This window comes from Budorcas taxicolor, chromosome 14 (assembly GCF_023091745.1).
Source record: "Budorcas taxicolor isolate Tak-1 chromosome 14, Takin1.1, whole genome shotgun sequence".
NCBI classification, from domain to species: domain Eukaryota; kingdom Metazoa; phylum Chordata; class Mammalia; order Artiodactyla; family Bovidae; genus Budorcas; species Budorcas taxicolor.
The window spans coordinates 8,253,930-8,280,601 of NC_068923.1; positions in this window are offsets into that span (position 1 = coordinate 8,253,930).

Consider the following 26,672-nt stretch of genomic DNA (forward strand, 5'->3'; position numbering starts at 1 on the left):
ATAAGGAAGGTCCTTTGTAAACACCATTTTGTACAGTGTTTAAAGGGACTTTAGATCCACAGATTTTGTTTTCATGATGGTGGGGGGAGGGGGAATAGTCCTGGATCTCATCCCCTATGGACATAAGAGATGACTGCATTCTATAAAACCATAAGTATTTAAACATTCAAGAAGATGGTGGACTTTTGGGATAAATGGGAAATTGGTGGTGATGAAAATATAATTATATGGCTAATAATTGGAAAGAAGCATATCTATCCATTTTATTGACATCATGTGGAAGAATATCCAACAGCTTTCCTATTTCTCTCCTAACTTTACTATCTTTATCCAAAACTCATCATTTAAAATAGATAACCCCAAAATGGATTTATAATCCCAAAATGGAATTAAATGGATAATCTTTGATAAATATTTTCTTCTTTTCAGAATATTCAACAGAACTGGAAAAAAAAATTATCACCTTCCCCTAAAACTGATCAATCTATGAATAGCACATATATTTCTAGCAATAATAAAAACAAGCAAATAACACAGAGAGAGAGACACACACACACAAATTCATTACTCAATAAAGACTTACATAGCAAACATTTTCAAAGCAAAGATAGCTCCTGAACTTTACTTAGATTTCTCCTAATTGCAAGTGAGGGAAGACCAGCTTTCAGTAAGATGTTTATTTACTAAGGAAACTGGAGGGCAAATGTATGCCACTTAATTAAGAAAAATTCTTTTATTATTGGAGTCTTATACCAATAATTTATTTAGTACTTTTTTTGCATCTATTTTTTAAACTGTGCTTTTATTTGTTAGCTACAACTTTTTGTATTGCTGACATGATGAGAAAAATTATGCTGAAGTGTTTATTGATTGTAAATCTGGCATTAAAATTTTAAAAATAGAGAAAATATTCTAATAAAATTTGACATACAAAATATATAGCTTTAAAAAGTATAATAACAGGAACTTTAAAAATCAATGTTTTATTAATTATATCTATACTCAGCTAATGTCTCTAAAAATTAAATATTTGTATTACTGCTAATGGCAAAAGTCATTACAAACTCTGGTTAGTTTATTTGTAGCATTTCTTTTCTCTTAAAATTTAATAGAGTTATGGTATTTTCCAACATACTTGTAATAACAATCTATAAAATATTTACATAGTTGCATTATTATTACAACTGTTGATATTTTTAATTAATATTTATTTTGTACTTTCTATGTGCTATCTGCTGTACCAAGCACTTTATAGCCACCATCAGATCTTTTATTTCTTATAACCCTTTGAGGTAGACATACTTAATTTTACCCTTGGAAAAAACAGGATTTGTGTATTTAAATAATTTTCCTAAGTATAGAGATCTTGGAAAAACAACTAGGGTTTGAAGCTAGATTGTACATCTTAAAAACTACAACTTTGTTCTAAAATACATATACACAGTTTTCCTTGCACAAAAATCTTCTTAACAAAATGAGAACAACTGACAGGACAATTTAGTGAACTGCGCAGTATTTATATTGACTCAACGTGTTTGAGTGAGGGGAAGTGAGCAACATTCATGTTTCTTGGTCAATGCATTCAAAGAACTAAATTAACCAGTGGATGAGATGTATTAAATTAAGCATCAACATAGTCTAAACTTAAACATTTCCCATTTTAATCAGGTAACAATTGTTGATATAGAGGAAATAAAACAAAGATTTTTCATCAAATAATATAGTCTCCTAGTACACAGAACTCAAACTGTGGTGATGGAAATGTTTCAGACTGACTAATATGGTAGCCAGTGGCCACCTGTAGCAGTTTAACATTTAAAATGTCATTAGTGTTGCATGAATAATGACATGTAAAAGTTTTATTTAAAATGGAATGTTTTAAATTTAAATTAAATAACTCAGATAATCATGATGGTAAGATCAGACACCTAGAGCCACACATTCTGGAATGCGAAGTCAAGTGGACCTTAGGAAGCATCACTAGGAACAGTTAATTGAGGTGATAGAATTGCAGCAGAGCTATTTCAAATCCTAAAAGATGCTGCAATTAAGGTGCTGCACTCAATATGCCACAAATTTGGAAAACTCAGCAGTGGCCACAGAACTAAAAAGGTCAGTTTTTATTCCAATCCCAAAGAAAGGCAATCCCAAAAAATATTCAAACTACTGCACAGTTGCACTCATCTGACATGCTAGTAATGTAATCCTCAAAATTCAAGCTAGAGCTCAATAGTACCTGAACTGAGAGCTTCCAGACTTTCAAGCTGGTTTTAGAAAAGGCAGAGGAACCAGAGATCAAAGTGCCAACATCTGCTGGATCATCAAAAAAGCAAGAGAGTTCCAGAAAGACATCTGTTTCTGATTTTTTTTTTTATCATGCCAAAGCCTTTCACTGTGTAGATCACAACAGTTAAAACTGGACGTGGAACAATGGACTGGTTCAAAATTGGGAAAGGAGCATCTCAAGGCTATAAGTCGCCACCCCATTATTTAATTTATATGCAAAGTACAGTTTAGTCACTTGTGTCCAACTTTTTGCAACCTCATGGACTGCAGCACACCAGGCTTTCCTGTCCATCACTAACTCCCGGAGCTTACTCAAACTCATGTCCATTGGATTGGTGATGCCATCCAACCATCTCATCCTCTGTCATCCCATCCTCCTCCTGCCTTTAATCTTTCCCAGTATCACGGTCATTTCCATTGAGTCATTTATTCGATTCAGGTGGCCAAAGTATTGGAGTTTCAGCTTCAGCATCAGTCCTTCCAATGAATATTCAGGGCTGATTCCTTTTAGAATTGACTGGTTGATCTCCTTTTTGTCCAAGGGACTCTCAAGTCTTCTCCAGCACCATAGTTCAAAAGCATCAATTCTTCAGCAACCAATCTTCTTTATAGTCCAACTGTCACATCTGCACATGACTCTTGGAAAAAACATAGCTTTAATGATGTCTCGACTTTTGAAAACACTGTCGAGGTTTGGCATAGCTTTACATTCAAAGAGCAAGTGTGTTTTAATTTCATGGCTGCAGTCAACATCCAAAGTGATTTTGGAGCCTAAGAAAATAAAGTCTGTCACTGTTTTTATTTTTCCCCATCTATTTGCCATGAAATGATAGGATCAGATGCCAAGATCTTAGTTTTTGAATGTTGAGTTTTAAGCCAGCATCCTCACTCTCCTCTTTAACATTCATCAAGAGGCTCTTTAGTTTCTCTTTACTTTCCGCCATAAGGATGGTTTCACTTGCATTTCTGAGGCTAGCAATATTTCTCCCAGCAATCTTGATTCCAACTTTTGCTTAATACAGCACAGAATTTTGCATGATGTACTCTGCATACATGTTAAATAAGTATAGTGATAGTATACTCCTTTCCCAACTTTGTAGCAGTTGCTAGATATCCAGTTGTTACCGTTGCTTCTTGACCTGCATACATATTTCTCAGGAGGCAGATAAGGTGGTATGGTTTTCCCAGCTCTTCAAGAGTTTTTCACAGTTTATTGTGATCTACACAGTCAAAGGCTTTAGCACAGTCATTGAAGAAGAAGTAGATGTTTTTCTGGAATTCCCTTGTTTTTCCTATAATACAAGGTATGTTTAAATTTTGATCTCTGGTTCCTCTGCCATTTCTAAATTCAGTTTGTAAATCTGGGAGTTCTTAGTTCACAAACTGTTGAAACCTAGCTTGAAAAATTTTGAGCAATACCTTGCTAGTATGAGAAATGAGGATATTGTGCAGTAGTTTGAACATTCTTTGGCATTGTCCTTCTTTGGATTGGAATTAAGTCTGAACATTTCCTGTCCAGTGGCCACTGAGTTTTCCAAATTTTCTGGCATATTGAGTGCAGCACTTTAACAGCATCATATTTAAGGTTTAAAATAACTCAGCTGGAATTCCATCACCTCCACTAGCTTTGTTCATAGAAATGTTTCCCAAGGCCCACCTGACTCCAGGATGTCTGGCTTTAGGTGAGTTATGGTGATGGTTATCTGAGTCATTAAGACCATTTTGTACAGTTCCTGTGTATTCTTGCCACCTCTTCTTAATATTGTCTGCTTCTGTTAGGTCCTTTCTGTCCTTTCTTGTGCCCATTGTTGCATGAAATTTTCCCTTGGTATCTCTAATATTGTTTTCCTGTATTTCCTTACATTGTTCACTTAAGAATGCTTTCTTATCTATCTTTGATATTGTTTAGAACTCTGCATTTAGTTGGGTATCTATCCCTTTCTCCTTTGTCTTTCACTTCTCTTTTCTCAGCTATTTGTAAGACCTTCTCAGACAACCATTTTTCCTGCTTGCATTTCTTTTTCTTGGCAATGGTTTTTATCCCTGCCTCCTGAAAATGTTACAAATCTTTGTCCATAGGGCTGCAGTCACTCTCTGTCAGATCTAATCTCTTGAATCTATTTGTCACTTCCACTGTATAATCAAAGGGGTTTGATTTAGGTCATACCTGAATGGCCTAGTCATTTTTCCTATTTTCTTCAACTTAAGCCTGCATTTTTCAATAAGAAGTTCATGAACTGAGCCATAGTCACCTCCCAGTCTTGTTTTTGCTGATTTTATTGAGTTTATCCATCTTTGGCTGCAAAGGATATAATTCATCTGATATTGGTATTGACCACCTGGTGATGTCCATGTGTAGAGTCTTCTCTTCTGTTGTTGGAAGTGGATGTTTGTTATGACCAGAACATTACATTGGTAAGACTTTCTTAGTTTTTGCCCTGTTTCATTTTGTATATGAAGGTTAAACTTGACTATTACTCCAGGTATCTCTCCCTACTTTTGCATTCCTGCCCTCTATGATGAAAAAAATAAGTTTTGGGCATTAATTCTAGTAGGTCTTATTAGTTTTTGCATTAAATTCAATAATACATACTCATAAATGACAGAAGAGGAAAAGAAACAGAGGAAAAGGAACAGAAAAATGTCTTGTGTAGATGGAGGCAGAGATTAGATTTTTTTAAAATTTTATTTTATTTTACTTTACAATACTGTATTTGTTTCACCATACATCAGTATGAATCCATCACGGGTGTACATGAGTTCCCAATCCTGAACCCCTCTCCCACCTCCCTTCCCACACCATCTCTCTAGGTCATAAGCCAAAGAATGCCTGGAGCCACTGTGAGCTGGAAGGAGCAGAGAATAATTCTCCCCTAGAGCCTTCAAGGAGTTCAGTGCACTGCCCACATCTTGGTTTAGGATTTTTAGTCTCCAGAACTGTGAGAGGATGAATTTCTGTTGTTTAACCTCACAAATTTGTGGTAATTTGTTACACAGCCACAGGAAACTAATACAATCACTGAGAAAATTGAGTTCAAAGCTCAAAGCAATTTGGCACTGTGCATGCAACCAATAAGCTACAGAGTGGAATTTCAGTAACAGAGTAAGGGCTGCAGGGAAAACCAGCTCATGCCTTTCTAATTCCAAATTCACTGCCCTTTTATTGTTTTCATGCTACTGGTATTTTATACGAATTAACTAAACCACAATTAAAATTTAAAGGTTTTTTCCACTAAACTATAAATTCACTCAAGGAAAGCTACTTCCTCATTCATGTTCATAGTAATTGCTGTTGGTGTTTTTTTTTTGCTTGTTTGTTTGCTTTAAAGTGTGTGTTACCATAATAGCAATAATCTCTCTGCCACTAAATTCCCCTTTTACAAGCCACTATGGTTTGGTAACAGTTTTACTTTTCTAAATATTAGCTTGGATAAAGACTTATCTTAGCTATATGCACACAATTAATTTTTTGAGGTTCTAATTCCTTCTTTTTCTTGGTATTTTTGTATCCCTAGGTCCAAGAGTTATTGAGATTGAAGTGAAGTAAAAATTGCTCAGTTGTTCACAACTCTTTGCAACCCCATGGACTATACAGTCCATGGAGCTCTCCAGGTCAGAATACTGGAGTGGGTAGCCTTTTCCTTCTCCATGGGATCTTCCCAACCCAGAAATCAAACCCAGGTCTTCCACATTGCAGTTGGATTTTTTACCAGCTAAGCCACAAGAGAAATCCAAGAATACTGGAGTGAGTAACCTATCCATTCCTCCAGTAGATCTTCCTGACCCAGGAGTCAAACTGGGGTCTCCTGCACTGCAAGCAGATTCTTTACTAACTGAGCGATGAGGGAAGCCTCAATGTTGAGATTAGCCTCTGCAATTCTCTATAGGACAAAGGTTGTTACTAATAATTTTACACAACTTTTTTTTAATTGTTAAATTGAAAAACTTTTTCTTAATATGACATTTATTATGAATATTTAAGTTAGGAGCTTACAGGTAAATATAATTAGGTCTCCCACTCTGAGGACTTCCCAGTTGGAAGGGTGATAAAGAATCTGCCTGCCAATTCAGGAGACCCAAGAAACTTGGATTCAATCCCTGGGTAAGCAAAATCCCCTGGAGTTGGAAATTGCTTCAGTAATTTTTCCTGGAAAATTCCACGGACAGAGGAGCCTGGTAGGTTACAGTACATGGGGTAGCAAAGAGTTGAACATGACTGAGTGCACACACACACACACACACACACATGCACACACACACACACACTCCGATTCTGAGAATTTTCCATGCAGGAAATCTCTGTTGCTCTTAAGAATAAAATTCTCAATTTTTTTTTTGTAAATTGTCAATATCCGTAATTCATAGAAAGGCATGAGTGTCCCAATTCAAGTTATAACAGCATTTAATAGTCCATTCTCTTCTTGCCTCAAAGGAAAAGAAATACCTTTACCTGCCACTTAGTCCCTAGTTAATCTGTAACTGTCTGAATTTTCCAGCTTTATTATTCACTAGAATACAAAGCTAAAAAGATAGATCAGAGCTGAGACTAGGATTACTTGTAGAAATTTTTTTCTTACAACAAAAACCTTAATTGCATTTACCACAAAAATTTAAAGATGTAAGTATATGTCATTCGCTGAAATATTCTCAACATTTTAATAGACAACAAGGTCCAGAATCAGTTTCTTTAAAAAAAGAAAAAATCTTCTCATAGTGCCAGAATGTGTGTGAGTGTGTATAAACATACAAATATATGCACATGCCTCACAGCAGCAATTTTAATTTACTTAAATGTTATACATAAAATGATTAGAGGTTTTATGCAGATTCCTCTACAAATAATATTTTATTATTTGAAGTTTAGGGCTTCTTTGTAAAATAAGAATGGTATACTATTACTCAAAGACACCTTAATAGAAGATGGAATGAAAAATAGAAATGGAAAAAACAAACAAACAAACAAACACCTTCATTTACAAAGAAAATGTTATTTTTGGTTCTTCTCATTTTCAATCATATATACAAAGAAAAAGTGCACATAAACAAAAGTAGCTTTTAGTAGCTTAAATGTCCTCAGTTCTTACAAAATGATTCAATATTTCTAAAAGTTATTACTTTCTTAAACAATTCTTTAAATATAGTCAGATATCTTTGCCTAAATGAGAACACTTCCCCCACCTTTGGGTAATGATCTTTCCAAGAAAGTTATTCTGTTTGGATTATTGGATTTTGAGAAAGGTGAAATAGATAACATATCAAGCACTATACTCTCAACAAATCTCTGTTTTACATTAATCCTTGAGGAGAAAGACACTCTAATATTTTTCTACCAGAGATTTAGGGATTTTAAGATGGACATGTGCACACACTTATATATAAAATTGATAAATAGCAAGGATCTAATGTATCACACAGGAAACTCTGCTCAATGTTTTGTGGGAGCCTGGATCAAAAGGAGATTGGGGAGAATCAATACATGTATATGTATGTCTGAGTCCCTTTGCTATCCACCTGACGCTAACACAACATTGTTAATCGGCTATACCCCAGAAGAGAAAAAAAAAAAAAAAAAAAGTTAGAAAAAAAAAATTAACTTTCTTTAACTAAAAAAAAAAAGTTCATTTTAGACAAGCATAGTTGAGTGGATTCATCTACTTTTTGTGGCATACTGAATCAAGACACTGAAAATTCTAGCGTCATCTTCAAGAAAAATTAACTTTCTTTTTTATTCAGAAATAAGTTTGAATGCAGTTTGTGGCAGGTGTATATATTTACCCCATCAAAGACAGCCGTCTTACCTCCTAAAGAATGATTGTAATTTACTTTCCCCCCAAAATATAAATTGTTTTATTAATTGTTTAAAAAATGTAAGTACATGGATATCTACTGAAAAACAACATGCTTATATTTTTCCTCTTACATCTCATTAAATCATCATAAGAATCTGTTTTTCTTCAGGTGCCTAAGCTAAGCTTTATTTCATTGTTGATAATATAGTGTAAGCTGTAATTATTTAATTGTGCTATAAAATCAATATTTTGATGAAAGGATAATGTATAAATTAATTATCCCAAATCTTTTTCCTCATGGTTTATATCCACCCAAGAAATATTCTCCATAAAAATACATCACATAAATATATTTCTTAGTCCATTCAGGGTGCTATGACACTATACCACAGACTATGTAGCTTATACACAGCAGACAGTTTTCCCCACACTTCTAGAAACTGAAAATTCCAAGATCAAGGCACCTGCATGATCATTTTCATGAAGAGTCCTCTTGCAGTCTGTGCTTTCTCGCTGTGTCCTCACTTGGTGGAGAAAGTGAGAAATCTCCATGAGGTCTGTTTTATAAGGACAAAAATTCCATTCACAAGGGCTCCACCCTCATGACCTAAGCACCACCTATAGGCCTCATCTTCTAATACCATAACATTAATTATTAAGAGTTCAACATAAGAACTTTGGGAAGAAAAAAGCATAACATTATAGCAACGTGTAATTTATATGAACAGTTTACATAAATTTTTCATTAAATCAAGGGAAAATGACTATACTGTCAAAACTCTTATACTGAATGTAACAATAAATAGTATTGGTTCTGAATAAAATTTATTTTTCTTATAGCCATTTTTAGAATTATATGTACTTCAAATGGATGAAATGAATGATGCATGGATGGATGATATGGCTTTAAAATGCAAGATGCATGTATTACATTAAGGCACATTCTCTGATTTTTTGTTTGTAGAAGCTCCATATCCAGTTTAAAGGGGACAAACATCAATGTGGTACGTATATTGCTATTAGTAACCTGATATAATAAACTTTTATGTAAAATATATTTCATGAAAATGAATTTCAATGATGTGAGAAATTTTAGGAGAGCAATCATGTAATTTAAAAGTAATCATATTCTCTTAAGTGGTGAAATATTTTGTACTTGTGAGGCAATTTATCTTGGAAAAATATGGTACTTTACGAGGCACAAAACTGAATATATTTTTAAGATTCCTCAATGGTGAAAAATTGAAAGCATTTCCCCTAAAGTCAGGAACAAGACAAGGGTGCCCACTTCCACCACTACTATTCAACATAGTTCTGGAAGTTTTGGCCACAGCAATCAGAGCAGAAAAAGAAATAAAAGGAATCCAAATTGGAAAAGAAGAAGTAAAACTCTCACTGTTTGCAGATGACATGATCCTCTACATAGAAAACCCTAAAGACTCCACCAGAAAATTACTAGAGCTAATCAATGAATATAGTAAAGTTGCAGGATATAAAATCAACACACAGAAATCCCTTGCATTCCTCTACACTAATAATGAGAATAGAAAAAAATAATTAAGGAGACAATTCCATTCACCATTGCAACGAAAAGAATAAAATACCTAGGAATATATCTACCTAAAGAAACTAAAGACCTATATATAGAAAACTATAAAACACTGATGAAAGAAATCAAAGAGGACACTAATAGATGGAGAAATATACCATGTTCATGGATTGGAAGAATCAATATAGTGAAAATGAGTATACTACCCAAAGCAATTTACAAATTCAATGCAATCCCTATCAAGCTACCAGCCATATTTTTCACATAACTAGAACAAATAATTTCAAGATTTGTATGGAAATACAGAAAACCTCGAAAAGCCAAAGCAATCTTGACAAAGAAGAATGGAACTGGAGGAATCAACTTGCCTGACTTCAGGCTCTACTACAAAGCCACAGTCATCAAAACAGTATGGTACTGGCACAAAGACAGACATATAGATCAATGGAACAAAATAGAAAGCCCAGAGATAAATCCACACACATATGGACACCTTATCTTTGACAAAGGAGGCAAGAATATACAATGGAGTAAAGACAATCTCTTTAACAAGTGGTGCTGGGAAAACTGGTCAACCACTTGTAAAAGAATGAAACTAGATCACTTTCTAACACCGCACACAAAAATAAACTCAAAATGGATTAAAGATCTAAATGTAAGACCAGAAACAATAAAACTCCTAGAGGAGAACATAGGCAAAACACTCTCCGATATAAATCACAGCAGGATCCTCTATGATCCACCTCCCAGAATTCTGGAAATAAAAGCAAAAATAAACAAATGGGATCTAATTAAAATTAAAAGCGTCTGCACAACAAAGGAAAATATAAGCAAGGTGAAAAGACAGCCTTCTGAATGGGAGAAAATAATAGCAAATGAGGCAACGGACAAAGAACTAATCTCAAAAATATACAAGCAACTTATGCAGCTCAATTCCAGAAAAAATAAACGACCCAATCAAAAAATGGGCCAAAGAACTAAATAGACATTTCTCCAAACAAGACATACGGATGGCTAATAAACACATGAAAAGATGCTCAACATCACTCATTATTAGAGAAATGCAAATCAAAACCACAGTGAGGTACCACTTCACACCAGTCAGAATGTCTGTGATCCAAAAATCTGCAAGCAATAAATGCTGGAGAGGGTGTGGAGAAAAGGGAACCCTCCTACACTGTTGGTGGGAATGCAAACAAGTACAGACACTATGGAGAACAGTGTGGAGATTCCTCAAAAAATTGCAAATAGAACTACCTTATGACCCAGCAATCCCACTGCTGGGCATACACACCGAGGAAACCAGAATTGAAAGAGACACATGTACCCCAATGTTCATCGCAGCACTGTTTATAATAGCCAGGACATGGAAACAACCTAGATGTCCATCAGCAGATGAATGGATAAGAAAGCTGTGGTACATATACACAATGGAGTATTACTCAGCCATTAAAAAGAATTCATTTGAATCAGTTCTGATGAGATGGATGAAACTGGAGCCGATTATACAGAGTGAAGTAAGCCAGAATGAAAAACACCAATACAGTATACTAACACATATACATGGAATTTAGAAAGATGGCAATGACGACCCTGTATGCAGGACAGCAAAGGAGACACAGATGTGTATAACGGACTTTTGGACTCAGAGGGAGGGGGAGAGGGTGGGATGATTTGGGAGAATGGCATTCCAACATGTATACTATCATGTAAGAATTGAATCGCCAGACTATGTCTGACGCAGAATACAGCATGCTTGGGGCTGGTGCATGGGGATGACCCAGAGAGATGTTATGGGGGGGGAGGTGGGAGGGGGGTTCATGTTTGGGAACGCATGTAAGAATTAAAGATTTTAAAATTATAAAAAAAAAATAAATAAAATAAAATAAATAGAGAAAAAAATAAAAGCCAAACAGAAAAAAAAAAAAAAAAAAAAACTGAATATATTTTTAAAAGCTCTCAATTCATGGAAGCATCTGTATGACTTCTAATTTATTAATAATAATTTGGCATTTTAAACTTTATTATTCAATGGACATAGATGTTTACATATTTATTAATTTCCCTTTGAAAGTATATTTTTGATAAAAGCAAACCTATGTAAAGTTTGAATTCAGTTCAGTTCAGTCGCTCAGTCATGTCCAACCCTTTGCGACCCAATAAACCACAGCATGCCAGGCCTCCCTGTCCATCACCAACTACCGGAGCCTACCCAAACCCACGTCCAGCGAGTTGGTGATGCCATCCAAACATCTCATCCTCTGTCGTACCCTTCTCCTCCTGCTCTCAACCTTTCCCACCATCAGGGTCTTTTCCAATGAGTCAGCTTTTCATATCAGGTGGCCAAAGTATTGGAGTTTTTCAGCTTCAACATCAGTCCCTTCCAATGAATATTCAGGACTGATTTCCTTTAGGATCATCGAACCTCTTGGGTCATACTCAGTATAAATAAAGTTTAATTTTCAGTCACTTAAAAAAATTATACTGTATTGGTTTGCAAAAAAAGTTCAGGAAAGTGACACACCTTTTAGCAAGCATTATATAATCCTGGAAAACACCTATTAAGTTAATTCAGCCCATAATGACTGCATTGAAATATTATATACCTTTCTTAGTCATGTCATTGACTAATTTGTCTATGATTATAAATCACTGGCTTTCTAGATTGTTTCTTTCAGTTAGAATAAGATATTTAAACTATATTGGAGTATTTTTCAGAGAAGGCAATGGCAATCCACTCCAGTACTCTTGCCTGGAAAATCTCATGGACGGAGGAGCCTGGTAGGCTGCAGTCCATGAGGTCGCTAAGAGTTGGACACAACTGAGCGACTTCATTTTCACTTTTCATTTTCATGCGTTGGAGAAGGAAATGGCATCCCACTCCGGTGTTCTTGTCTGGAGAATCCCAGGGACGGGGGAGACTGGTGGGCTGCCGTCTATGGGTTCGCACAGAGTCGGACACGACTGAAGCGACGCAGCAGCAGCAGAGTATTTTTATTTCAAAAAAGATCAAGAAGAACTAATATAAATGGCCAGTGATACATAACTCAGAACATTTACACAAAATAAAACTGATGCTATGTACAAGCATCTGACTCCATGAATAACCTAAAATAAAAACTTCATTTGTGTCACATAGCAGCTTCATCACTAACACATTTTGAGTGTTATTACACACCAGTTCTCTCACGTGTTGTACATATATTTGCACATGATATGTGCAAAACAATACGCATGAGGTGGATACTATTATAATCTCATTTTTATAGACCAGGAAACTGAAGTAGGAAGTAACAAAGTAATCTGTTAAAGATAACAGTCACTAAATGTTGGAATTAGCATTCATATTGAATAGTCTGGGTTCTGAGTCTGGGCGCTTTACCGTTGAGTTTTCCTGTCTGTTTCCACCATCTTACCAGGAAACTGTCAGACTGACAAACGCAATCTCTCTTTCTAGAGTAAGATGGCTTAAAATGAGTGCATTTCTCCAAAACTCTTCAACAATATTTTATTTTATTGCTGCCTCACTTTTACTTATTAAAGGAAGCTTAAATGTCTTTCTTTATCTCAATCTGTTCCTGAAAAGTAACTCCGAATTCTCCAAAAGTAACTCTAGGCATTCTCTTCATTTTACCCGATAGAAAACAAAAAGTTCTATAGAACTTTTAACTTTCCAATATTTCAATTATCATTGATCCAACATAATGAAAATAAGATGACATTAGAAAATTTATGCCATCATTGCAATCATTTGTCACCTTTGGAAGCAGATGAAAAAACATTTAGAAATGTCATGAGAAGATATTACTTCTAAAGAGATGAAAATGGTTCCAAACAACACAATGGTAGATTCAAAGCTCAATAAGCATAGACGACGTCTGTTTCAGACACTTGGAATTATATTTCACAACATGCAAAAGAGATTAGAATTTTGGACATACATTTAAATGTATCGGGGGCACATTTTGTGCATGAATTTGATTATTCAGAATAATCATAAAGCATCAGTTTAAATGTAAAGATGCTGGCTTATCAGTAAGAATTACTTTCAATGCTGCAATACACTTGCTTTCCACGTAATCTCACAGTATGTTCAGTCACATTTAGGAAATTAAGAGATGAGAAATTTAGAGAAAAATAAAAATAAGGGCAACATTGCACATATGTAGCATAGGAAATGAACTCAGGGCAGCTGTAGTCAATTTAAAGCTGATGGCAGACAGCAGGACTGAGATTGGTCCTCTAAAGGACAAGTAGTAATACTACTCAAGGTGACTTAATATGAAGGACAGAGGAGACTCCAGCTGACTTTTGAGTTCTAGTTCTCTTTTTGGCACATATTATGGTGAAAGAATGTATTAATAATATTGAAATAAATTAAACTTGATAATGTTTCTTCTTCAGCATTGACATGGTTTTCTACTAAATAAAAATTTGGAAGATACTAGTATTTTAGTTCTTACTCTGCTTCTCATATATTCATTTCAAAACCTTTTGCCCTTGCTCACATGATGCACATAATAATCAAAGGAATTAAAAATGTTCACCAGTTCCACTCTAACTACATCCATTTATTTTCTGGATCAGTTCAGTTCAGTCACTCAGTGGTGTCCAACTCTTTGTGACCCCATGGACTGCAGCACGCCAGGCCTCCCTGTCCATCACCAACTCATGGAGTTTACTCAAACTCGTGCCCATTAATTCAGTGATGCTATCCAACCATTTCATCTTCTGTTGTCTACTCTTCCTCACTCCTTCAATCTTTCCTGGCATCAGGATCTATTCAAATGAGTCAGCTCTTCACATCTGGTAGCCAAAGTACTGGAGTTTCAACTTCAGCATCAGTCTTTCCAATGAATATTCAGGACAAATTTCCTTTAGGATGGACTGGTTGGATTTCTTTGCTGTCCAAACAACTCTCAAGAGTCTTCTCCAAAACTACAGTTTAAAAACATCAATTCTTCGGCATTCAGCTTTCTTCATAGTCCAACTCTCCCATTCATACATGACTACTGGAAAAACCATAGCCTACACTAGACAGACCTTGGTTGGCAAAATAGTGTCTCTGTTTTTGAATATGCTGTCTAAGTTGGTCACAACTTTTCTTCCAAGGAGCAAGAATCTTTTAACTTCATGGCTGAAGTCACCATCTGCAGGGATTTTGGAGCCCCCCAAAATAAATTATCTCAATATTTCCACTATTTCCCCATCTATTTCCCATGAACTGATGGGAACAGATGCCATGAACATTTTTTCTGAATGTTGAGCTTTAAGCCAACTTTTTCACTCTCCTCTTTCTCTTTCATCAAGAAGCTCTTTAGTTCTTCTTCACTTTCTGCCATAAGGGTGGTATCATCTGCATATCTGAGGTTATTGATATTTCTCTCAGCAATTTCCAGTTTGTGCTTCATCCAGCCCAGTGTTTCTCATGATCTACTCTGCATATGAGTTAAATAAGCAGGGTGACGATATACAGCTAATGCACTATTTTTCCTAACTTGAACCAGTCTGTTGTTCCATGTCCAGTTCGGTCTGTTGTTTCCTGACCTGCATACAGATTTCTCAAGAGGCAGATCGGGTAGCCTGGTACACCAATCTTTTTCAGAATTTTCCACAGTTTATTGTGATCCACACGGTCAAATGCTTTGGCATAGTCAATAAAGCAGAAATAGATGTTTTTTTCTGGAATTCGCTTGTTTTTTCAATGATGCAGCAGATGTTGGCAATTTGATGTCTGGTTCCTCTGCCTTTTCTAAATACAGCTTGAACATCTGGAAGTTCACATTTCAACTACTGTTGAAACCTGACTTGGAGAATTTTGAGCATTACTTTGCTAGCGTGTGAGATGAGTGCAATTGTGTGGTAATTAGAGCTTTGTTTGGCATTGCATTTCTTTGGGATTGGAGTGAAAATGGAACTTTTCCAGTCCGGTGGCCACTGCTGAGTTTTCCAAATTTGTTGGCATATTGAGTGTAGCACTTTCACAGCATCATCTTTTAGGATTTGAAATAGCTCAACACCTCCACCAGCTTTGTTCATAGTGATGCTTCCTAAGGCCCACTTGACTTCACATTCCAGGATGTATGGCTTTAGGTGAGTGATCACACCATTGTAATTATCTCAGACATGAAGATTTTTTGTTATAGTTCTTCTGTGTATTCTTGCCACCTCTTTTTAATATCTTCTGCTTCTGTTAGGCCCCTAACATTTCTGTCCTTTATTGAGCCAACCTTTGCATGAAATGATCCCTTGGTTTCTCTAATTTTCTTGAAGAGCTCTCTATTCTTTCCCATTCTATTGTTTTCCTGGATTTCTTTGCACTGATCTCTGAGGAAGGCTTTCTTATGTATCCTTGCTATTCTTTGAACCCTGCATTCAAATGGGTGCATATTTTCTTTTCTCCTTTGTTTTTCACTTTTCTTCTTTTCACAACTATTTGTAAGGCCTCTTCAGAAAGCCATTATGCTTTTTGCATTCCTTTTTCCTGGGGATGGTCTTGATCCCTGTCTCCTGTACAATGTCAGGAACCTCCATTCATAGTTCATTATGCACTCGTTCTATCAGATCTAGTCTCTTAAATCTATTTCTCACTTCCACTGTCTAATCATATGGGATTTGATTTAGGTCCTTCCTGAATGGTTGTGGTTTTCCCTACTTTCCTCAATTTGAGTCTGAATGTGGAAGTAAAGTGTTCAGGATCTGAGCCACAGTCAGCTCTCAGTCTTATATTTGCTGACTGTATAGAGCTTCTCCATTTTTGGCTTCAAAGAATATAATCAATCTGATTTTGGTATTGATCATCTGGTGATGTCCATGTGTAGAGTCTTTTTGTGTTGTTAGAAGAGGGTGTTTGCTATGACCAGTGCATTCTCTTTCCTAAACTCTACTAGCCTTTGCCCTGCTTCATTCTCCTCCCCAAGGACAAATTTCCTGGGATGTGAAGTCTAGTGGGCCTTAGGAAGCATCATTATGAACAAAGCTGTTGGAGGTGATGAAATTCCTGTTGAGGTCTTTCAAATCTTAACAGATTATGCTATGAAAGTGATACACTCAATATGCCAGCAAATTTGGAAAACTCAGCAGTGGCCACAGGACTGGAAAAGTTCAGTTTTCATTCCAATCCCAAAGAAAAGCAATGCCAAAGAATGCTCAAACTACCACACAATTGCACTCATCTCACACACTAGCAAAGTAATGCTTAAAAATCTCCAAGTCAGGCTTCAACAGTAAGTGAACCATGAACTTCCAGATGTTCAAGCTGGTTTGAGAAATGGCAAGAAACCAGAGATCAAATTGCCAACATCTGCTGAATCATTGAAAAAGCAAAAAAGAATCACCTACTTCTGCTTTATTGATTGCACTAAAGCCTTTGACTGTGTGGATCACAACAAACTGTGGAAAATTTTGAAAGAGTTGGGAATATCAGACCACCTGACCTGTCTCCTGATAAATCTCTGTGCAGGTCAAGAAGCAACAGTTAGAACTGAACATGGACCAACAGACTGGTTTCAAATAGGAAAAGGAGTACGTCAAGGCTGAATATTGTCACCCTGCTTATTTAACTTATATGCAGAGTAAATAATGCTGGGCTGGAGGAAGCACGAGCTGGAATCAAGATTGCTGGGAGAAATATCAATAACGTCAGATACGCAGATGACACCGCTCTTATGGCAGAATGAGAAGAAAAAGTACACAGACTCTTGATGAAGGTGAAAGAGAAGAGTGAAAAAGTTTGCTCAAAACTCAACACTCAGATAACCAGGATCATGGCATCTGTTCCATCACTTAGTGACAAATAGATGGGAAAACAGTGGCACACTTTATTTTAGGGGGCTCTGAAATCTCTGCAGATGGTGACTGCAGCCATGAAATCAAAAGATGCTTGCTCCCTGGAAGAAAACCTATGACCAATCTAGACAGCATATTAAAAAGCAGAGACATTACTTTGCCGACACAGGTCCATCTAGTCAAAGCTATGGTTTTTCCAGTAGTCATATATGGATGTGAGAGTTGGAGTATAAAGTAAGCTGAGTGCCGAAGTATCAGTGCTTTTTAACTGTGATGTTGAAGAAGATTCTTGGATTGCAAGAAGATCCAACCAGTCCATCCTAAAGGAGATCAGTCCTGGATATTCATTGGAAGGACTGAAGCTGAACTTGAAACTCCAATTATTTTGCCACCAGATACAAAGAACTGACTCATCGGAAAATTCCCTAATGCTGGGAAAGATTGAAGGTGGGAGGAGAAAAGGCCAAAAGAAAGTGAGATTATTGAATGGCATCACCAACACAATGGCCCTGACTTTCTGTAGACTCTGCAAAGATGATGGACAGGGAAGCCTGGTGTGCTGCATTCCATGGGGTCACAAAGAGGTGGACATGACTGAGTGACAGAACTGAACTGAAAGGCAAAAATTCTGACAATATAGATAGAGATGTTTATACACAGAAATATTCATAGCTATGCGTACCTATATAGGTTGGTACATACAAAAACACAAGCACACACACACACAGACACTCACACACACACACACACACACACACACACATAATTTTCCCTCTGTAAGCAGAGATGGCCTAGAAGCAACTACACTTCAGCATACAGAAATACCTGCCCCTCAGATCATACTTTCTAATGTTGTTCTTCAATAAAATGATTCAGAAGTCCTTGGAGAAATATATGATTTTTAGACTGTGGCAAGAAAGATACACGATGAACCTGGATTATTTTTGTAACATCATAATTTTTTTAATTAAAAAAATTATTAAAGTTAAACAAAAAGCCAGAAAAATAGGGATATATCAAAGGGACAAAAAGCCAAGCAAAATCTCCCAATGGCTGAAGCTGGCACAATTTGAAAACCAAATAAAAAACAAAATAAATATGATTGTTTCTACAATTATATAACAGAATTATTGAATAAATAACCAATGATATAAATAGACAAATCTTGAATACAGAAAATTTCCAAATGCTTTATGTAGGTATTGTGCCCTCAAAGTGGTAAGACAAAATTCCCCACTTTCTCAGGGCCACTATACACTGTGACTTCCTTCTAAAAACGGAAGTGTGTAAAGAGACTAAAGCAATAACTTTACAGGAAAGAAGCCTGAAAATTATTGTATCAAACAGGTGATAATCATGATCAACAAGGGTCAAAGTCATGATGATAGCATGTACCCTGGAAGCAACAAGAAAGACTCTACCTCTGGGGTCTTCCTTCCCAAAACTTCTAATCTCAACCTAGTCCTGAGAACAAAAATCAGCAAAATCCTAAGTGAGAGTTATTTTATAAATTGCTTCACTAGAACTATTCAAAACTCTCATGGATTAAGAAATAAGAAATGTCTAAGAAACTGCTACAGCAAAGAAGAACACAAGAAGACATGAAAAATAAGTGTAATGTAATATCCAATATTGAATACTGAGGCAGAAAAAGAACATTATTTTAAAATTAAGGAAATCTAGATAAGATATATGCCTCAGCTAAATATAATGTGTCTATATTGATTTATTGTGTGACAAACATAATACACTAAGATGGAAATAATGGATTATATAAGAACTCTATTATTTTTATGTAATTATAATAATATTCTAAAATCAAAGTTACTTAATAAACAGTTCTGAGGTACTTCTATTTACAGATTATGATGTCTTGTTTGAAGAAAAAATAAACAAGGCATTAAAAGCACAATCATGAACTTCATCTTTAACAGTGAAATAGCTGCAAACTAAAACAAAAACCTTTAAAAAATATCCAGAGGATAGTGGTATAAATGGATTTAAATAAAGGAGGTGATTATTCAAACCTCCTATGGTTTTCCCAAAATCTTGAGAAGAGGTTTTATGCTCAAGATATTGTTGCAGGAAAGGGGACCCCTTCCAGGGCCCAAACTGGGCTCTTGTCTAACACTCAAAAATGAATTGTCCAAGGAGACACACGAGCTGACAAAGCAAGAGTTCTTATTGGGAAAGGTCACCTGGGTGGAGAGCAGTAGGTTAAGGGAACACAAGAGAACAGCTCTGCCACATGGCTTGCAATCTCAGGTTTTATGGTGATGGGATTAGTTTTCAGGTTGACTTTAGCCAATCATTCTGACTCAGAGTCCTTCCTGGTGGTGCACCCCTTTTTTAGCCAAGACAGATGTCAGAGAGAAGGATTCTGGTAGGTGGTCAGGCATGTGGTGTCTCCTTTTGACCTTTCTCAAACTCTTCTGATTTGTGGTGGCTTGTTAGTTCCATGTTCCTTACCAGGATCTCCTGTCATAAAACAACTCATGCAAATGGTCACTATGGTGTCTGGCGAGGGTGGGTGGTTTCAGTCAGTGTGCTTCCCCTAAAAATATTATTAAATAAAAGATTAATCCAATGATATTTGAGAAAGTGCAAGAGATGGGACAAAGAAAGAGAAGTGGAGTATGATTTAAAATCTCACAAAAAGGTAGAAACCCAGACACAGATGTCTTACTAGTTATTCTTACCAAACACTTAAAGAATGACTATTACACATTTCCATTCTTTTTCACAATTTTAGGCAGTGGAATTTATCTCAGAAAGGAAAGATTGAGTAAACATTTAAATATCAATTAATATACCATACAAAGAACAACAACAACAACAACAATAACAAACACATTATCATCTCAATAAACACATGAAAAAACATTTGGGAAAAACGAAGCACTCATTTGGAATCAAAACATTCAACACAAAAGGAATAAGAGGACATTTTCTTAAAATGATAATGATCATCTGCATAAAACCTATACTAATATTTTGTGGCTTGATTGCATGTGTGTTCAGTCCTTTCTGACTCTGTGATCCCAAACAGACTGAATGCTTTCTCTTTAAAGTCAGAAAGAATTGATAAAACTCTATATGAAGCAACAAAGTAGAAATAAAAAAAAATGAGTGTGAAGACAGCTGGAATGAAGACAGGTTATTATACAGATTCCACAGATATTTAAAGAATAATAATTATACAGAGCCCAGAGACATTTAAAGAATAAGTGACAACTATGAAATGCTTTCTACAAGTACATTTGAAAATCTAGGTGAAATTGACCTATTTCTGAAATGGAATCCTAGCAAAATAACTTGAAATATATAATACAAATAGTCTAATAAAGTAATTTAACTTGTATTGAAAACTTTCCAAAGAAGGAAACTCCATCTTCTGATGATTCTGGAGGCAAATTCTACCAGATATTTAAAAATAAATACTTGTAATTCCCCACAATTCTAAAAATAGAAAGCACTGGTTATGTTTACAGTTTCACTAGTTCTACTAACATGGCACAAAAATTGGTTATAAATTTATTTATAACATGACATTCCTGAGTACATTCCAGAAACATTTGGCCAAGATGATTTTATGGTCCCTGAAATTATTGCTAGCACCAGAATCTAATGTTCCTTGAGATACTGAATATGTGGAAATTTCTGCTTTACCTAGTTTACAGTTATCTCAGATACTGATCACTGACTGTTTTGGAAATGACTATATAAAGCTTTCAAAAATAACTATATGTCGTGTTATAACAGCCCTTCCTTCAAATGTACAGTCTTCATTCAAGGGGCTCTGTGTTTGTGATACAGACCTGGGTGAAACACTACAACTATCTGTGCTGGTACTTAAATTAGATTTCTTTTCCAAAGAGATGAATAACTTATACTTTTCAAAGTGCATATACATTTTCTGATGGATTTGTGAACAGGTTGCCTATTAATTTCTTTCTGAAGGGCTCCATATTTAATTAATCCTGTCCAAAGTTCACAGCATGTATGCAGTTTACTGAGTTCTTATTGGCAGCTAACTCCACTTCCTGTTCTGTTAACAGTGGTCACATTTGCATGGATCAGATAAATGCACTATGTGAAATCTGGTGTCTCAGACACTATTTCCACTATTATCGGAGACTCTTTATAAAATCAAATCTTTTCTTCCACATTCTCAACTTGAGAAGAAAAAAAGGCAAAGAATGGTTCTATTGTTATTATTTTTTTGTTTTTTAAATATAAATTTATTTATTTTAATTGGATGTTAATTACTTTACAATATTGTATCGGTTTTGCCATACATCAACATGAATCTGCCACAGGTATACACGTGTTCCCCATCCTGAACCCCCCTCCCTCTTCCCTTCCCATACCATCCCTCTGGGTCTTCTCAGTGCACCAGCCCCAAGCATCCAGTATCATGCATCGAACCTTGACTGGCTCTTCATTTCAGATATGATATTATACGTTTTTCAATACCATTCTCCCAAATCATCCAACCCTCACTCTCTCCCATAGAGTCCAAAAGACTGTTCTATACATCTGTGTTTCCTTTGCTGTCTCACATACAGGGTTATTGTTACCATCTTTCTAAATTCCATATATATACGTTAGTATACTGTATTGGTGTTTTTCTTTCTGGCTTACTTCATTCTGTATAATAAGCTCCAGTTTCATCCACCTCATTAGAACTGATTCAAATGTATTCTTTTTAATGGCTGAGTGATACTCCATTGTGTATATGTACAACAGCTTTCTTATCCATTCGTCTGCTGATGGACATCTAGGTTGCATCCATGTCCTGACTATTATAAACAGTGCTGCGATGAACATTGGGGTACACATGTCTCTTTCAGTTCTGATTTCCTCAGTGTGTATCCCCAACAGTGGCATTGCTGGGTCATAAGGCAGTTATATTTCCAGTTTTTAAAAGAATTCCACACTGTTCTCCATAGTGGCTGTACTTGTTTGCATTACCACCAACAGTGTAGGAGGGTTCCCTTTTCTCCACATCCTCTCCAGCATTTATTGCTTGTAGACTTTTGGATTGCAGCCATTCTGACTGGTGTGATATGGTACCTCATTGTGGTTTTGATTTGCATTTCTCTGATAATGAGTGATGTTGAACATCTTTTCATGTGTTTGCTATCCATCTGTATGTCTTCTTTGGATAAATGTCTGTTTAGGTCTTTGGCCCATTTTTTGATTGGGTTGTTTATTTTTCTGGAATTGAGCTGCATATTGTTGCTTGTATATTTTTGAGATTAATTGTTTGTCAGTTGCTTCATTTGCTATTATCTTCTCCCATCCTGAAGGCTATCTTTTCACCTTGTTTACAGTTTCTTTTGTTGTGCAGAAGCTTTTAAGTTTAATTAGGTCCCATTTGTTTATTTTTGCTTTTATTTCCAATATTCTGGGAGGTGGGTCATAGAGGATTCTGGTGCGATGTATGTTGGAGAATGTTTTGCCTATGTTCTCCTCTAGGAGTTTTACAGTTTCTGGTCTTACATTTAGATCTTTAATCCATTTTGAGTTTATTCTTGTGTATGGTGTTACAAAGTGTTCTAGTTTCATTCTTTTACAAGTGGTTGACCAGTTTTCCCAGCACCACTTGTTAAAGAGATTGTCTTTAATCCATTGTATATTCTTGCCTCCTTTTTCAAAGATAACGTGTCCATAGGTTCATGGATTTATGTCTGGGCTTTCTATTTTGTTCCATTGATCTATATTTCTGTCTTTGTGCCAGTACCATACTGTCTTGATGACTGTGGCTTTGTAGTAGAGCCTGAAGTCAGGCAAGTTGATTCCTCCAGTTACATTCTTCTTTCTCAAGATTACTTTGGCTATTCAAGTTTTTTTTTTTTTTTTTCTTTTTTCCATACAAATTGTGAAATTATTTTTTCTAGCTCTGTGAAAAATACCGTTGGTAGCTTGATAGGGATTACATTGAATCTATAAATTGTTTTGGGTAGTATACTCATTTTCACTATATGGATTCCTCTGTTCCATGAACATGGTTTATTTCTCCATCTAGCTTTCCTGATGGCTCAGTGGGTAAATCATCTGCCTACAATGCGGGAGACCTGGGTTCGATCCCTGGGTCGGGAAGATCCCCTGGAGAAGGAAATGGCAACCCACTCCAGTACTCTTGCCTGGAAAATCCCATGGACTGAGAAGCCTGGTAGGCTACAGTCCATGGGGTCGCAAAGAGTTGGACACGACTGAGTGACTTTCCTGCTCTTTCCTCTTGATTTCTTTGGCATTTCCCTACCAACTTACTCTTTGTGACATGGGAAAAGGGATATTTGAGAAGTTCAATGGAGTGTTTCTTAGGACAGATGTAACTCAAAATTCCATTTGCTTGACACAACTGAGCGACTGAACTGAATTGAAGGTTTAGTCATCAATTACTTTATTATTTGGCACAATGTAGCAGACATATAGGCTCCAGAGTTTAATTTGAGGACTCTGATAATCAGAGAATGTTATTCAGCTTTGTCTTGTTTTCTTTTTTCCTCTCTGAAAACCACTTACTTCTCCAAACTGTGAATGACTATTTCACAGTCTTTTATAACACCTTAATATAATCACCAATTCCAAGCATTTTACATCTTTCTATTTTCTGCTGACTGCCTTTCAAGATCAATTTTTAAATAGTGTCATTTTTTCATTAGCAAATAATAGAAACAAGTTGTAGAAAACAAAGTAATAATAATGATATATTAAAATGTCACTAAAAAATTCAGAAACCTGAAGGAGGCCCTGAATATCACTATTTTAAGTAAAAATGTAATTAGAATAGCTTCTAGATTTCCCTAATTGGGAAATTACTATTTAAGGCATCATCTGGTCCACTTGATATCTTTGGGGTTTCCTCAATTTCCACTGAGAACACCTACATTTCTTATTTATTCCAACTTGCAATCGTGTGTCAATATATCAATTGTGTGGGATAATTTATGATAATGTAGAATCAGCTGAAGGTAGAATGGTTCAATTCAGTCACCTGGACATTCTGGACAAGCCCAGGCCCATTTAGGATCATTTATTGTCTTGGTGTTGGTACTTCTGTGTTTCAAAAGCAGGCATGTGGGAATGTCTGGATCTGTCACAAGCCCTATGCCAGCCCGTAGCATCAATCCATTTATCCAGATAAAGCCCTTTAGCAATTCTGCTTCATTCTCCCCACACAATAGAATGGCCAGGGAAGTGGAGTGTCATGCATAGCTTCTTTTATAGTATGTTCTTACAAACAAGCTCAGGTCTTCAATAGTTTTTGTTTGTTTGTTTTTTAATGGTGATACGACATCCATGAATTGCAATGATTATACCCAAGTCCAATCATCTTAAAAATATTCTTTAGTAGCTTTTCTAAGTTTCTCAGGGTTTTTACTTCTTCTCATGTAATTCATCTTAACTTATATTTCCCTTTTTCTAAGCATGTCCTGATTATAGTAAAACTTTCTACCTGATTAGCATATAAAGGTGAAAAAGAATTTGAATTAAACTTAGTGATATAGATTGGCTCAAGATGTTGGAGTAGAAGTATGTGCACTCATCTTTTCTGTAAGAGAAATGAAATGACAACTAGCTATTGAGGAAATATCAGCAGGAGGATACTAGAACACACCAGAAAATGTACCCCATGTCCAAAGATGAAAAAGAAGCCACAGTGAGACAGTAGGAGGGGTGCAATTATACTACCTAATGATCAAGGGTTCAATCCAAGAAGATATAGCAATTAAAAATATATATACACCCAAAATAGGAGCACCTCAATATGAAAGGCAGAAATTGATGTAACACTATAATAGTGAGGTGCTTTAACACCCTACTTTCATCAATGAACAGATCATCCAGAAATAATATTAATAAAAAAACAGAGGCTTTAAATGACGCTTTAGACCAGTTGGATTTAACTGATATTTATAGAGCATTCCATCCCAAAACAGAAGCCTATTCATTTTTCTAATGTGCATAGAGAACATTATCCAGGATTGACCACATGCTGGGCACGAGACAAGTCTTGGTAAATTTAAGAACATTAAAATTATATCAAGCATCCTTTCTGATCATAATGCTATGAGATTTGAAATGAATCATAAGAAAAAGAAAGAAAACGAAACAAAACAAAGCTGTAGAAAACACAAACACACAACCAATGGATCACTAAAGAAACCAAAGAAGAAAAAAATAATAATAAAACTAACACCTAGAGGTAAATTAAAATGAAAGCACAACAATCCAAAATCTATGGGATGCAGGAAAAGCAGTTCTTCTTTTCAAATTTAATTATTTTAATTGAAGGATAATTGCTTTACAATATTGTGATGGTTTTTGCCATATGTCAGTATGAATTGGCCATAGATATACACGTGTCTCCTCCATCCTGAACACTCCACTCTGTCTAACATCCCTCCCCACCGTATCCCTCTAGATTATCACAGAGCACTGGCTTTGGGTTCCTTGTGTCATACATCAAATTTGCACTGGTTATCTATTTTACATATGGTAATGTATACTTTTCAAAGCTATTCTCTCAAATCATCCCTCCTTCTTCTACCACTGAGTCCAAAAGTTTGTTCTTTACTTCTGTGTCTCCTTTGCTGCCTTGCAGGTAGGATCATCTGTACCATCTTTCTAGATTTCATTTATGTGTTTTATTATATGGTATTTGTCTTTCTCTCTCTGACTTACTTCACTCCTTACAATAGCCTCTAGGTTCTTTCACCTCATTAGAACTGAATAAAATTTTTATAGCTGAGTAATACTCCATTGTATATGTATACCACAACTTCCTTATCCATTCATCTACCAATGGAGATCCAGATTGTTTACATGTTCTAGCTATTGTAAAATAGCCTTGCGATGAACATTGGAGTACCTGTGTTTTTCTCAATTCTGATTTTCTCAAGTTATATGCCCAGAAGCAGAATTCCTGAGTCATATGGTGCTTTTATTGTTGTTTTTTTAAGGAATATTCATACTGTTTGCCATAGTGGTTTTATCGGTTTGCATTTCCACTAATAGTGTAAGAGGGTTCCCTTTTCTCCACACCCTCTTCAGCATTCATTGTTTGTAGACATTTTGATGATGGCCATTAGGATAGTTGTGAGATGATACCTCACTGTGGTTTTGATTTACTTTTCTCTAATAATGAGAAATGTCTAGTATCTTTTCATGTGTTTGTTAGCCATCTGTATATCTTCTTTGCAAAAATGTCTGTTTAGGTCTTTTTCCCACTTTTTGATTGGGTTGTTTGT